Here is a 10376-nt window from a genome sequence, read left to right on the forward strand (position 1 = left end):
CTGTACAATGATTCACATGAAGTCATATACTTTACTGTACTCTATAGCACAGTACACTATCATACATTACACTGTACCATATACAGTATGGTATGAAAATATACCCCTTTCTTACAAACTGCTACCACCCTACCACCCATCTCTACATAACATTTTCATTCCATACTACAGTATATACAGTACTGTAATTTCTTAACACCACACATTTCATGTTGCTCATATTATCCATTTTTGCTGTTCAAACTCTTGATTTTTAACGTTTATACCACCACACTATCGTCTCTCAACTGTATGTATGAGCTGGCACCACCACTCCTCGCAGTCACATCTCGTCTTTTGTATTGTGTATTTTTTAGCCTAGGTTTTGACTGCACCAGCCATTTTTCTTCTTTTACTAACCATATTCTGAACTTGAGTTGCACAAACTTCTCTGCTATCAATCATACATGCCATGTATTTAAACTGACTGATTACTTCCAGCTCCTAAACATTAACAATTATTTCAGTTGACTTGTTGAATAGTGAATCATTATCCCACACCTATATTTTTATACAATCACATCTCTTTTTTTTTCCCAATCTTCTAGCACAGTTCCATGCCTTTGGAAAGTTTTTCACTCACGCCATTTCCTTTTTATCCTGTACATATAATTTTTTTTTTTTTTTTTTTTTTTTTTTTGAGATATATACAAGAGTTGTTACCTTCTTGTACAGCCACTAGTACGCATAGCGTTTCGGGCAAGTCCTTAATCCTATGGCCCCTGGAATACGATCCCCTGCCGCGAAGAATCGTTTTTTCATCCAAGTACACATTTTACTGTTGCGTTAAACAGAGGCTACAGTTAAGGAATTGCGCCCAGTAAATCCTCCCCGGCCAGGATACGAACCCATGACATAGCGCTCGCGGAACGCCAGGCGAGTGTCTTACCACTACACCACGGAGACTGCAATAATAATAATAATAATAATAATAATAATAATAATAATAATAATAATAATAATAATAATAATAATAACTGCAATAATAACAATAATAATAATAATTTCTGCATATGCTTCATCAATGCATGCTGCTTTCCCAAATTTAAATCTTGTTATTGAAGTTTGCCTTTCTTTCATAAATATATCAGCTAGTCTACAATATACACTTCTCACACCAAATCCACATCATGCGCACATTACCACCTTTTTCATCACTTCTACCCACTAAAATTTCAAATTATTCTTTCCATTTACTGTACTTTTAATCTTGCCTTCACCATTACGTGCACTCCAATGTCTATCTTTAACGTTCCCAGAACCCTTCCATTAACTCCTCTGTTGTACATCTTTACTTCTTTCAGAAAAAGTTTTCTCTTTTTTTGAATAATTTTCTTAAATTTAGATTTTCCATATCCTCATTTACTGTTTTTTTCTCATTAACTAATCATTCACTTATCTTTCACTCTCATCACTTTGTGTCCAAAGAATCCACTTTTTTCTTATCAACTGCTCATGGAATCTCATCATCCCACCAAGCAGATCTTCCCGTTTGTGCAACTTCACATATTTCCTTGGCACGCCTGATGTCAATGGATATATCATCATAGATACTTTGGTGGGGCGTACCCACTTCTTCAGGAGGTTCATTTTGGAAAATCATGCACGCATATTTTCTATTTTACTTCCATGCGATAATATTGAAAAAAACTGTGAAAGTACAACATTGTAATAATATAAAACTATCCAACACCACCATCACTACAGTATATTCTGGAATTTTTGTTTTCTTTAAATTACTATGATGGTCTTGGCAAGGATACATTGTGTGAGCTTGTTATGCATACAGTACTTTAAACTATGCTCTACAATGAGCAGCTCCTAGGCTGTACAGATTGTAATACTAGTACTTAAGACTTACATTTACTGCACATGGTTACTGAGTGAAATTAGGAAAAGAATGCTTACTTTCAACTGTCTATTTAAACCAGAGCATAAAAAGTATACCCACATAAACTCAGTCATTATTATTTACTTGGGCAAGTTAGGTTAAATAGATCATGGAGCCAGGCAAAAATTGGTAAGTATTGTCAACAAAAGCAACACTAGCAGTGCAGCTCTGCTACAATATTATTCAGTACCATTATGAATACTGTATTGTATAAGGAAATCAACATTTAAACAAAATACAATCACTACAGTATGCTCCATTCACAGTAAAATGTTTTGAAAAGAAAAAAAAAGTAACTTACTAGGCTTCTTAAGGTTAGTCAGGATGTAACTGATTAATTTCTCTTTTAAGTTTTCTCGTCACTGTTCCTTCAATTCGTCGTGAAATTTACAAATCTCTTTCAAATACAAGATGAATGAGTGGTACTTTTAGGGCATGAAGTATGCTTTGTCTATGAGTGGTCAGCACATTGGCGATAGTGAAGAAAGAATTTTCACATACTGTAGTTGAAACTCCAAATGCTGAAATATTCTTCAAGATTGTGAATATGTTTAGCATTGCTCTCTGGGCCCTATGGAAGTCTCTAAATTTCTAGGTAGACCATGTGTAACTGGTAGAGGAAACCATTTTGTGTCTGCAGAAATTGTCATACAACAATAAATTTGTTTTGGTCTTGGACTGAATAGAGAAAATCTGTACTTTATTATCCATCATTATCTCCAAATTGACCAACATAACTTTTTACAACACAGCAATGTTTGTTTATATATTTATTTTTCTAAGGTATAGCTTCACCGCAGTTCTTCCAGAGTTCATCAAGATCGAAGTCGGTACATATACATGATTGTAAATGTTCCGAGCATCTCAAGGTCCCACACATTCAGTTATGCCCAAAATGTTTATACTTTTTTGTTTACTTTCTCAAAGGTTTTGGCGTTATTTGGGGTCAAATGTTTGTAAATATTTGTGCTCAAGCATTGCTGTAAAACAAAATACATTTTGATAATTGATTATGTGTAATGGTGCTGATATATACTAGTGTTTATGAACATTTCAACATTCCTTGGTCCCTAAGAATACTTTTTATTTGTGTAAAGATCATCAAGGCAAATAGGGGGTGGGGGGGGGGGGGGCTTCGACAAACCATCACCTTCATGTTCTCGTCGAGGCCACTAGTGTTAGTGGCCCTCAAGTAAATTTTTCAACAGACCTCATATATTTCCAAATACAGAAATGTGCGCTCATAATGAGAATATCACTGTAAAAAGAAAACAAACAACTTTCAGACTTTATCAGCAGGGAATTTGCAAAACATTGTGAAAATACTCAAAAGCAGAGCAATTATCATCTTGAGTGATAGACAGTTGGCTGAGGTGATCTGTGAATGGTCCCACAGTTTATAAATATAAGCATCCCCCATATAAGCATATAAAATTGCATAAAGCCCCAGTTAAGATTTTATTTATTTTTTATTTGTGATACAACAAACATACATAAATAGAACATAAAATCAAAAGCACCGAAGTGTCACAACAAACAATACAGAACAAAGAATCCATAGGAATACCCACAAAAACAGTACAGAATAAAAATAAAACCACACTGCCAAGATGGGGCATGCAACACAAGGAATACATACATTGCAACACAAAACAAACACATGGGTTATAAGGAACATAAACAGGACACAACAAAGCACATGTAACAGAAAAAAATGGCACAGAAGCACCATAAAACAGAGACAAAAAGTCTACCTAAAACAAAGAACAAAATCCACACCCTGCAACGATCCCATTAATCCTCATATTTGTTAGGGAATTACCTCTGAGGATACTTGTCAATATACGCCTCCCAAAGCGCCCACTCCTCTGCGGAAGCGCCCCCAGCAAAATCAGAACAGAGTCGACTCATGAAGACCAGGGACCGAGTGCACACCAGACTGCCAGTCAGAGGACAAGGGACTTATGCGGGCAGCGTCCTTCTTCAAGACAAGGACCAAGTCCCTGTCCACACCAACGCCGACATCAGGGAGCACACCACCTCATGCCGGAGAACCGGAACATGCGGGCGAGGGCACAGAAACAGGAACCGAGGCCCCCACCCCCACAATAGGGGCACCAGCCACCAACCTGGCCTCACCACAAGCCGGGCCCTACACCATCACCCGGCACACCACACCACGTAAGGACAGGAGTTACACATACTAATAAAGCCACTATTACGCAAAACGTTTCGACCAAAACATAACAAACCAAAAAGTTAACTAAAAGTGCAAAAAAAATGCAAAACTAGTCTGGAAACAACAGTTCCAAACGGTCGCTCAGTCCTTTGTAACATATCTCCATCATCTGCCTGGTGGATAAATGGACAATACAAACTGCCACTAGGCCACATATGCCTGGGAGATACCACGCAAGTGGATACCATAAAAATAGACGACCATTTTATATCTGCCAGAGATAAGCAATAGACAATACTGGATTTCGACCATCATGAGGGCATTGCGAGAGTCAACCACAATGACAAAAGAATACTGACACAAATAAAGCAACGGACGAAAAGCATATAATACTGCATAAAGCCCCACCGTGAAGATGTTAGTCTCCGGAGCCAGGTGGTACATGCAGGTGTAATGGGACCAGCGGAGTGGCCAACACCGTCGGCAGACTTAGACCCACTTGTGAACACACAGCAATGGAGTATGTGTGAAAAAAAATGTTAAAGGAAAAGAATTTTCAAAACAGTAGGAGAGAGTATAAGTTTTCACCATGTGGATCAGCATCTCTCAAAATTTCATAAATGGGACCCTCCATGGGGCAAAAAAGTAGAATCAACATGTGAACAACTGAGAGGGTGAGAAAGACATGTACATAGCCGTGAGACTTTCCATTTTACCTTTAAATGAGTACTGGGGCACATACGTCACCACTGCCGTCGTAGCCCCCTAAATCAAGCAGCAACAAATCCAACCCCACCCTTACAACATCAACCTCTCACCCTTACACACCCACACAACACCAATCCCCACTCTTCAGGACTAAAGAGCCGAAACTCAACTTGATGAGTACACCAACACATCAACACCCCCCCCCCCACACCAACACATAGCCAATCCCTCACCCTTATACATCAACACCACACCAGGTCCCCCAACCTCTACCCACACAACACCAAAACCGCCCTTACACACCATCATAATACCAACCCCCCACCTTACACATCCACGCCCACACCAGCCTTCCCACCTTGCTGTTGTTGTTGTTTTAGATTTAGCTACTCAGAACGAAATGTCCATGTAGTACGGGCTATGGTGAACCCGTGATTGAGTTCGGTTATTCGTGATAACCTTGTTACTCTAATATTTGGGTCAAAGTTTTAAACGGAGATGGGGTTTCCTCCTTTTTCCTGTTTCTTTTTCGCTTCTGTTTTAGTCGTATTTTAACATTATCTTGGTGGCGGATGTAGGTGTAGAATGTTCACTAGTGAGTCCCATTCTTTAACGGCTTTTCGAATTATTGTAGTGGCTGTGGAATGTGCATCTAATGCAGTTGCTGTCGTTGGATTAATGTTTAGTTTGACGCGCTGGGCTTCAGTAGCTTCACATTCCAGTAAGTAATGCAATAGTGGCGCTTCTGCTTCTGTTCACAGATATGACACTCTTTAACTATTGGGTTTATTACCTCCTAGCAGCACTTGTAACCAAGTCTGAGTTGACATTGCAGACATTGCAGTATGGCTACTGCAATGTCTCTGGATAACTTTTTGCTAGGCTTGAAAGAGGAGTACCCATTGGCTTGTTCGTACCAAATCGCAGTGGATCTTCCTTCCGCTACTTTGGCTCTGTGGCGACTTTTGAGTCCCACCTTGCACACCCACACCAATATAAACAACGCAATACAACCCCCCCCCCACCCATACACATTCACACCAAGACAACACCAAACCCACTTACTCACCCAGAACCCCCCCCCCCCCATACAATCAGTCAATTGGGTCAACATCGTTGTATCTCGCCAGTTGTTGGTTGGGTGATGGTCAAGACAGCTTCACCTTTCGCTAAGGGAGGACCTTGATAAGTCGAGCAAGCTTCCTATCACGACCAATAGGAAACCAGACAGATATTCCAATAGCAAACCAGAGTGTACAATGAAAAAGTGCATTTTAATCCCAAAATAAGATATTAAATTTTGCTTACATTTATCTGCATTGTAAATCCTGATCATCTAGATCATCTGATTTGTCTGGACATCTAATCCACTGTATTCAAACACTAACCGGATTAAATCGTTTCGGTGCATCTGAGTTGTGCTGAGCTGGGTTCCACTCCAGCAAGATATAACTGTCTGGCCTCGGATTAGAGTATGCCCTTGCTGTTATTGACTTGTTTGAATTCTAGTGGAATTAGGATATCATCCAATCTTTGGGTCATGTCCTATTCACATATAATTAATTTAGATTGTGAATCTGTATTATGTTTAATGGACCTCGAATCACTAATATTTACTGTGTTTTCACAGCTGCAGTGGGCTAAATTCTTTGTTATCAAAGACTCTATCTCCCTTAAGCAAAGACTCAATACCAGACGCAGGTTTTACTCTGGATTTTGTACAAAATAATTACCTTGAGTTTTGTTTTAAATTTAGCTCATGGGGTTTTGCTCTGCAGCTATCTTTATGTTTCTGGTAGACTACCTGCAAGGGGATCGAACTTCTCTACGTTACTTGAAGACTGCCTGCAAGGGGATTTTTTTCTTTTGTCTTTTGTCCTGAATGGTGTGTATGGGACTGTCGGACTAAACTGTTGGGTAAACTATTCCTTCCCTGTGCTCTGTCTAGCCGAGCCAATTCTGACGGTGTATAGAATATATCCAGAATATCTTCTCAAGGGAACCTTTCTTCCAACATCTATGAAACATCACTTGTACTCACATTGTATGTTTTTTGATACCTAGTATCTAGTATGTTAATACACAATAACTTTTGTTATTCTTCTCCCTTTACTGACACTTTGGTCTCTACTGCCATTGTCCCGACCCAACCTTCACGCTCCAGTGTCTGCTTTCACACTAATATTCTCCTCACTGGCCTCTGGAGCCACGGAACTTTGATTCTCTTGGGGTTCGAGATTTATGGCTCATGTGTTACTAAATTTATCTGCTTTGTCTATGGACTTCTAATTCCCGTAACTACAATTACTTATTTTGTTATCTTACTCATATCAGATCTTTTGTCGTCTTTTCTTAAAGGTGAAGTCTTTGGGGGAGTTCGGTGTTCACATAATGACACACTCTGAAGTACATGTTAATTCTTTTCATCTCCTGCAGATGGTTGAGGCGGGAGGTGTACACATGTCGTCGGAGTCACAGTATGTGTGTCAGGTGTGTGGCAAGAGGTTCCCCTTCCCATCCCACTTGACAAGACATATGAGGATCCACACAGGAGAGAGACCCTTTGCTTGTCCGGTCTGCCCACTTCGCTTCGTTCAGAAAGTTCACCTCAAGAGCCATTTTCGTTTACACCACAGCATCACCAGTGGTGACGGAGAGAATATGAGCGGAGGAGGAGGAGGAATAATGCCAGGAGATGGGTTTTTAGGACTTGGGGGCAAATGAAAACTCCCACCCGAAAAATGAATTGTATACCTTTCTGAATAATTTAATTGTTGTATATATGTGTATTTCTATATATATTAACAAACTGCAGAACAATTTTATTCTTAAGTGTTGATTTGCTCTCTGCAGTCGTGTGTAAGAGTAAGAGAAGCTGTCAAGTAACCACCTTGAACCACAGTTTGACTCGGGTGAGATAAATATACGTTAATTATTTTTGTATTTCCTTAATATCGATGAAACCAATTTTTTTATTATTAATTGGACGTCGTTATATGTATTATTTTTGTTTGTAGTTCCAAGTATATTTTATAATTGTATTTATTGCGGATTAAAATACAGTTTACAAAAACTATTTATTTTTGTATGCGTTTTATCTCTCAACCTTTTCCGAGTTCATCTCGTTATCCAGTGTGAGTATAGTGTGGTCTGTGTACACTTTAATATAGTGTGGTCTCTGTTTGCGTCCTTAGTCTAGTATTCGATTGTGCTACTTTTAAGTGTATCATGTACACTACATCTACATGTACACCTATACATAAATACATGTACACATTACATGTACATGTATACACCCATACATAAATCATATGTATTTAGCACTGATTATAACAATACTGAATGAGTAGTTTGAAATGGGGGAGAGTTCATATGTTCTCACTCCACGACTTCAGACAGCCTAGTGTCGCTTCTCTACTTAGCCACATGCTGGCATGTTGATGTCTGACATCACAGCTCTCCTCTCATTGGCTACACCAGGTCACATGACTAGAGCTCTATGCAGTACCATTCTGAATGATAAAAAAAAACACACAAAAATTCAGATAAAATTTACTATTATCTTCAGTACAATTTGGACATCCTAACATAACTTGGACATAAATTTGGAGACCCTAGCATAATTTGGACATAAATTGGATATCCTAACATAAATTGGATATCCTAACATAATCTAGACATAAATTGTACATCCTAACATAATTTAAACATAAATTTGGACATCCTAACATAATTTAGATATAAACTTGGATATCCTAACATAGTTTGGAGATAAATTTGGACATCCTAACATAAAATCGATTTGATAGATATCGATTTTAAGATAACATATATAATATCACAAGATGCACTCTCTGAACTAGCCTGTTGATGTACAAATTACTTGTGCTAACTAATATTCACTCGATTCCTTCAAAATATACAAATCAAATCCGGTAATTAAAACATTTCTCGTTATGGTTCTCAGGTGGCGTTGAAGGCTTGTGGGCCCGAGGCCAGCTACGTCTGTACGGTGTGTGGGAAGGCCTTCCTCTACCCATCCCACCTGGTCAGGCACACAAGGATACACACAGGAGAGAGGCCCTACGCCTGCCACCTCTGCCCTCACCGCTTCGTCCAGAAGGGCCACCTCAAGAATCACATCCGCGCCCACCACGTTGATCCCAGTTGGGGAAGAACCAGCAGGGAAGGGGGAGTGGTGGGGGGCAACATGGAGTGATGGTTGTGTGTGGGGGAAAGTGAGGGAGAGGAGCAGGACTGATGGAAGGAGTCAACCAGGACAAATGTGATGGGTATAAATTGGAAGATGGGAAGCAAGAGAATGGTTTTACATTGGAAAATGGAAGGGGAAGGAAAAGAAGAAGAGATAAAGCATTGATGAAGTATAAGAAATAAATAGATGGGATTGTGGTGAGAGAGAAGTGAGAGATAATTCAGACTTGAGAGAACGTAAGTGCAAAGTAGTGAGACTGAGAGCTGGTGACCAGATACATGTACTCAATGTGATATCATCAGACGGATATTATCAGTGGCGTATGCTTGGGTTGGTATACATTAGAACTGCTGTTAGAAATCTAAATAAGACGTTAAATATCTAATATACCATATATGTTAGACTAATACGTTAATATGCAGTGCCAAATTGGAGTCCTTGTCTTGTCAAAAAGACAACGAAGCAGGAGAAAGTTCAGAGGTGTACCACCAAACTAGTACAAGAGCTGAGAGGTATGAGTAATGAGGAAAGACAGACTAAAGGTAGTAAACCTCACATTAGTGGAAGATATAGAGGTTAGGGGAGATTTGATTGCCACTTATAAAATATCCATGGGACTTAGCTGTGCAGATAAGGGTATGTTATTTGGGATTGGTGTTATAATGACAAGGGGGACACAGGTCAGGTAGAAACACACACACCCAGTAGGTGGGTCTCGCGGATGAGCGGACAGCGCTCAGGGGTCGAAGTCCTAAGGGCCCGGGTTCGATTCCCGGCCGAGGCAGAAACAAATGGGCAGGCTTTCTTTCACCCTGATGCTCTGTTCACCTTTCAGTAAACAGGTATCTGGGAGTTAGACAGCCGCTATGGGCTACTTCTTGGGGATGTGTGTCTGCCAAGACCACAGGTTCTTGGCAAAGAACCTGTGGTCTTTGCCAAGTTTATTATATCATTTTAAAATTCTCTCTCCGTCTCTTTTCTCACTCTGAGGTACTTATTCATTCCTAGCCCTCTGGTACTTCCCTTTCCTCTCTGCTGCTATTATGTTCTCGTGGCTCCCCTATGCCTTTCTACCTAATTTGCTGTCTTCCAACCTTGGTTAAACCATAGATTAATCTTATATCTTTAATGATTTTCCTTTTTGACTGAGACAAACTTTTCTACCGCCTCCTGACAGCTCTTGGTGCCGTAAACAATCATGTATTGCACCAATAAGGCACAACTAATTAGGAATTCCCAGTAATAATATTAGGGTAGTTCCACCTGTATTGTCGTTATTATGGACCTTGAAGTCTCAGCACACCGCTCGGGTCCCGACAACGATGCTCTCTCTCAGACACCCTCTA

At 39.7% G+C, this 10376-nt stretch overlaps 1 long non-coding RNA gene across 2 annotated transcripts in view; it reads right to left on the reverse strand.

Moving 5' to 3' along the window:
- Nucleotides 1–4106, reverse strand: part of LOC138358242 (uncharacterized) — a 54186-nt gene extending 50080 nt beyond the window's left edge. For both annotated transcript variants that reach the window (XR_011225279.1, XR_011225278.1), the window contains exon 1: nt 3753–4106. This is a non-coding gene — a long non-coding RNA (uncharacterized lncRNA). The remainder of the gene's footprint in view (nt 1–3752) is intronic.
- Between the last annotated feature and the right edge of the window lie 6270 nt (nt 4107–10376).

Source organism: Procambarus clarkii, chromosome 82 (assembly GCF_040958095.1).
Source record: "Procambarus clarkii isolate CNS0578487 chromosome 82, FALCON_Pclarkii_2.0, whole genome shotgun sequence".
Classification (NCBI taxonomy): Eukaryota; Metazoa; Arthropoda; class Malacostraca; order Decapoda; family Cambaridae; genus Procambarus; species Procambarus clarkii.